The following is a 6,474-nucleotide window of genomic DNA, read 5'->3' as shown; positions in this document are numbered from 1 at the left end:
AGCAAGAGGTAAAGTGGAGTGAAGATGGGGAGATCTAGGAAGGAAAGAGCAGAAAATAGTATACAAATTAGAAATGACATGGTGGTAAAACTGTATCAGAAGGAAAGAAGAGGGAATGGAGATATGAAAGTGGGGAGGTAGAGAAAAAGAAGGGACTAAAGATAAGGAAAAATACAGAGGAAACAAATGCAACTTTGAGCTCATTAAATTGTATTTCGTTTATCTGCATTCCTACATTTATTTTCTATAGGAGAATGGGCCATTGCATTGCAATGCAAGATCACCTTGTACTGATTTTTGTGCCAATAGGAAAAAAGCCAGCAGCATCACCATGAAGCAATGTCGTGATGTGAAGCCATAAACATTGTGTGATGGCACAAGGTATTGTACCACACTTTGAAGTCTCCTACAACTAACCTTGCTGCCCCGCCCCAAAATATTAAAGCCATTCCAGACCAAGAGTGCATGGCCTAACAGGGCACAGATGTGACAAATCCACTTTTGGGGGACTGAGAGATGCTATATATGAGCAGCTTTTTTTTTCTGCTGGATAATTGGTATGGATCTGAATAGCCATGTCATGTTCTCATGTGAATTCAGTGTAGCAACCATATTAAAAAAAACCCAGTGCATCTTGAGGGCCAGGGGCAGTGAGCAGAAGAGAGTGCATTAATTTTGCATCTGTATTGAGAGGTGTTTTCAAGACAGTTAAAAGTTTGGAAAGACAAATCTCCTTTATCCCTTCCTCAGTGGTTGCACAAATGGGTTAATTAGCAATAAGTCACACTAATGCAGAGCACAAGATATTCTTCCAGCTTACGTTTATATATGAAAAAATAATAAAATATTAAACCTGCAGGAATGAAAGATACAAGGCTCATAATTATTCTAATGAGAATGGCTGTTTTGCAGAAAATGCTGTTTCCTAAATCTAAGTTCTTATAAACAACTATTTTAACGTATAAATCCTGAAAAATACCTCTCCTTCCTATTGATCTAGAGAAGTAAAGGTCTGGAGGAAAGAATGAGGCAATGGGTGTCTCCAGGATGACTTGTACAACAAGCTGTAACTCTGTAATGTACTGTATTTACCCAAAATAAATATTACAAACATACAAAATTTCTCAAGATACCTGAAAGGAAGGTACCCACCTTATGGGTTAACTGCCTTCATAATATTTCTTCTGTATTCAGCATGTGTGATATAAAGATTTGCCAAAGAAACACCAGACATTTTGGTTTAAATTTTTTACCAAAAATAACTTCAGAAATGTGCTTAATTTCATAATTCAGTTTAGGGGTTTAAGACACTGGCTGCTGGTTTTTAAAAGTTGTTTTTTGCATACTCTGTGCCCCTATGGGTGCATCAAAAGTCTATTGAAAATCCCATAAAATACAATCCACAATTACAGACTGTAGAAAGCTTCAGAAAAATCCCAAACAATGCATTTATGTTGGTGATAGCAAATGCAAATTATTTCTACTAGGTAAATTCTGTGGTTTGTAGTAATATGCAAGAAGCTAGACAAATATTTTTGTTCATACAGAATTTTTCACCAATCCATCACTTAGGCCTCAATATTCCCCTCCTTTAAAAGAAAAGGGCCAAGAATACACACATCAGTGCCCTAACACACCAGATCATGACCAGATGTATCAAATTCTCCATCTGTACGGCTTTCAGCTTGGCCTAAACTGTATGGCTAGGCCATTAGCCATGTTGCCATCAACTTGCCAGCTAACTAGCATTCTGTGACCCTGCAGAAGGGGTTCAGAGGGCTTGCATTAGTGCTGCTTGAACCAGCATTAACTTGCAGAGCCTTTTAGTCTGTAAGGTACGTGGTTCTTGTAAGACATATCATTTGGTGTAGCTCCTCCCTATCACAACCCCTATTGGTTCATGGTCATTCTATCTGTGTGAATCTTTTGCAGTAAGCCATCAGGTTGGCTATATAATGGGGGAAGCATCTTGCATTGCCACCTTTCTATTCAGTACAGTCTGTGTAAGTTTCTCTCTCTCTCCCCCCACTCCAACAATTCTGTTACCTACTGCTTTGTGGGTTACAGAGAGAGGGAAAGAGGTTTTTAGGGGCATTACTGAATGCTAAATAATACCCTATTCAAAGATGAACTAAGAGGTGAATGTGGTAGAGTAAGTGGCCAAATCCTCATAGGGTTGCCAACCCTCCTGGATTGGCCATGAGTCTCCTAGAATGGGCATTGATCTCCCAGTGGCTACTGAAACCAATCCAGGAGATCTAGGCCCCTAACAGTCCAGTAGGCAGTGCAGCAGGGCTAAGGCAGGCTCCCTAGCTGCCCTGGCTCCACACGACTCCCAGAAGTGGCCAGCAAGTCCCTCTAGCTCCTAGGCACAGGGGAGGCCAGGGGGTCTCTGCATGCTGCCCCTGCCCCAAGTGCTGACTCTGCAGCTCCAGTGCCTGCAGGCAGAGGCAGCACGCAGAGCTGCCTGGCCACCCTTAAACCTAGGAGCCGAACATGCTGGCCGCTTCCTGGGAACTGCCCAAGGTACACGCTGTCCAGCTGGAGCCACCACCCCAACCCCCTGTTCTAGCCCTGAGCCCCCCTGCACCCCAACTCCCTGCCCCAGCCCTGAGCCCCCTCCCCCACCCAAACTCCCTCCCAGAGCCCTCAGCCTGCACCCCTCCCACACCCCAACACCTTGCGCCAGGCTCAGCCAGGAGCCCCCTCCCACACTCCGAGCCCCTCGGACCCAGTCCAGAGTCCGCATCCCCTACCATACCCTAACCCCATGCCCTAGCCCGGTAAAAGTGAGTGAGGGTGGGGGAGAGTGAGTGATGGCGGGAGGGGGATGGAGTGAGTGGGGGTGGGGCCTCAGAGAAGGGGCAGGGCAAGGGCAGGGAAAGGGGGTTTGGGTTTGTGCAATTAGACAATTGACAGCCCTATCACATTCTCTATCCCAAAAAGGGAGGGGTTGACAATGCTTCTCTTCTTAACTAGTATGCTCTTCTTTTTAATGGTCTCCCAAAATCCTCCCTCTCTCAACTTTAGGATCACCTGTCTCATGTCCTAGGTCACAGTCACTAGCTTAACTATGTTTTTTCTGAATACCACCCAAGATAGCTTTCCTGCTTTTACAGACTCCATTGACTTTCTCCATTCTAACAATGACCTATTTTCCACCTCACGCCTGTGTTTTTGGCCTGCTCTCTCCCCTATGACTCTCCCAAATTGGCAGTCATTCTCTCGCTTGTTCCACGTCATCTCTGTGGAATCCTGCCCCTCCCCCGCAAAACCTCTGAGTCACTACAGATCTTAAGTAGATCACTGGGCCAAAGTCATTGTTGTCTTGCATCTTTGGAGTCATTTGCACCAGTGTAAAGAGGGTGCAGAATGCTTAGCAATCAGAAGGGCAGTGTTTCACAGTCCCTTTGCACTGGTATAAATGACTCCCCAAGGTACAGGACGCTGACTCTAGCTGTCTCCATACAGGGGTTTTGTAGTACTGTATGTGAAGGATACTACAAAAAATTGTCATTGCATTTTTCTTGTTCATCTCACTGTCTTTTTCTTTTTACTTGCCTGCTTATGACGAGAGAGGGCCATTCAGATCCATCCTGTATTTTTATATTCATCTTTTGGAAATGGGAAAATCTAATATTCAGAGCTATAGAACAGTTAACATTACAGACCCTAATGAGATTTAAAAGTTTCTATATTTTGGTTTACCATTCCAGACTCAGGGACAAGATGGGTTAGATAATATCTTTTATTGGACCAACTTCTGCTGGTGAGAGAGACAAGCTTTCAGGCTACACAGAGCTCTTCCTCAGGTTTGGGAAATGTACTGAGTGTTACAGCTAAATACAAGGTCGAACAGATAGTTTAACATATTCTGAGGGACCCCTCAAGGTGAAGTTGCCCATTAACACCCCTGTAGACATATGACCACGGTTTTTAGTGTTTAGCAAAGTTATGAGTTTAAGCTCCCAGGCTTGTCTTGGAAGTGTTGTCAGCTTTCCTTTGAGGACTGATAGATCAGACGTAGAGTGATTGCTTTGTGAAAAGTGTTCACCCACAGACGCTGGATTTCTGGTTTATTACTATAATCTGTAACCCACTAGTGCCACCCGCTTTTGTCCTATGATGACTGCAGGGGTGTTATCGGGCCACTTCACCTTGAATGGTCCCTTAGGATAAATGCGAACACTCTGAGTACCTTTCCCAAACCTGAAGAAGAGCTCTGTGTAGCTCAAAAGCTTGTCTCTCACCAACAGAAGAAGTTGGTCCAATAAAAGATATTCCCTCACCCACCTTGTTTCTCTAATATCCTGGAACTGACACAGCTACAACAACACTGCATACCTCCCACACCCACACCGTCTCTGAGCTGATTATAGTGGCAAAGTAAAAGTCAAAGGAGATAAATAGTATGTGACAATAAGAGAACTGTAGGCAACTTTTAGTCAATTTCCTGGGCTGCACTTGGAGCTTACTTAGCCATGGGATATAATGGTTTCTCTACACAATTACAGGTGAATTCACGTTTATCTTTCAGTAAATATATGCAACCCTTAAATGGTAAAATTAGGGCTTACCTTAGATCAGTGTTGGACACATCTCTGAAAATCTTTCTGTTTATTGGCCCAGAATCTTGCAATCCTAGGAAGCCACAGTATTTCCTTTTTGCTATAGTAATCTCATTTCTGGAAACAATCATAATTTGGCAGTTGTAAGTTTTATTTAATTAGTAATTTATGACCTCTAATTTTCTCAAAGTACTTCACTCAGGCTGGAACTGCAAATTATATTATGCCAAAACCTGATCTCTGTTGCAGTATATGTAAAATGACTAAAATTATACATATTTAAGACATCTATTCTTCTACCAAGTGTTTATTAATAAAGGTTTCCTTGTAAGTAAAGTACTAACATAAATTAGAACATAGCAGATTTAATCATTTGAGGTTATTTTATTATACCTATTAGATAATCATTATACTATATTTCATCAACTGATATACAAGTGTGGGGTGTGTGTTTTTGTTTTTTTTCCCAAACAATAGCTGCATTCCATATCAGCTATGTATCTGAAATGACTGCATTTGCAGGCTTGGTAAAGAGGACTTCATAAATAATATCTCTTAAAAGTTCATTTTTATCTTCCTTCCCAGCAACTGTTTGCAAGTTGCTTTGGGCTGTACATATACCCAAACTTGAATATGTGGAAACCTTTAAACCACATCACAGAGCAAATATTATTCCAGTTGTTTAAACACTTTTTTTATGTCATGTTTCCCTTCATTTTGTTCTGCTTTAAGTGTCCTAACATTGCACCAGGTTTAAAGGCAAAAGTTAAAACCATACTAGTGGGGTTAACATGTAGTCATAGTCTGCAGAATACACACACACACAAAAGCATTTGTCATTATGCTTGCGGAATAAAGGAAGTTGGTAAGCAGTAAGCTACTAGCACACAGGTCTGAAAAAAAAAACACTAACAAATTTACACAATACTAGACTACTGTATTATTTGTCAGCACCATTGTCATGTTGTCCAAAGAGCTGTATTTCATTTGTACTTCCAAGTGTCCTGCAGTGAGAAACCTACATTTGACTCATGAGGTCTGCAAAAATAACACCAACTCTGTCCGTATTAGCACTTTGTACTCCCTGGGCTGATTCACCACAGCCCCACTCCAACTTTATCCCATTTGATTTCAGTAGTATTAGGCCATGTCTACATTACATAATTCTGTTGACCTATCTTATGTTGGCATGCAGCCACCGCAGTTATTAATCACTTGTGTGTGTGTGCGTACTTTGTTCCTTGTGTTGGTGGTGCATGTCCTAACCAGGAACACTTGTACTGATTGTAGTGTCAGTGTGGGGCATTGTGGGATGGCTCCCGGCAGCCTGTAACAGTTGATGTAAGCAATGCAGTGTTTACACTGACACCCCATCGACCAAATTACATCAACTTTGCCTCTACACCACTCAGGGAGGTGGTGTTAATAAATCGGCATCGAGAGGCACTTACAGCAGCAGGAGCCAAATGTAAGTGAAGACACTTCCACAGTTAGGTCGACACAAGGCAGCTTTCATCGACCCAGCCCTGTAGTGTAGACCAGGCCTTAGACTGGCATAAGAGGAATCAATGCAGTGATGAATCAGGCTCTGTTTCTAGCAACATACATCAGTTAATCTGCTAGATACTTTATTAAGAGACCTTGATTATTCCCTTATGCTGTGTGATAAAGCGGGGTGGGGGGAAAGGAGTCAAAAGGAAAGGTAATGTCCCAGTGGCTACATAAGAAGAATGAGTGCAGGTTTGTGACCTGCCCCTAATTCCCCGTTTCAGGAAAGCTCCTTTGTACTAACATTTTGCAATTTGGGCTCTGTGGGCTGGAGTGGGGATATACAGGTCTGTGTATGTACTGAGATGAGCAGGAAAGGAGTCACTTGTGGCATGAATCCTGGCAACAGTTTAAATAC

This window comes from Lepidochelys olivacea, assembly GCF_965140295.1.
Source record: "Lepidochelys olivacea isolate rLepOli2 genome assembly, chromosome: 1".
Taxonomy (NCBI): Eukaryota; Metazoa; Chordata; order Testudines; family Cheloniidae; genus Lepidochelys; species Lepidochelys olivacea.
The sequence above is the reverse complement of the archived record's forward strand: the minus strand, read 5'-3'. Positions refer to the sequence as shown.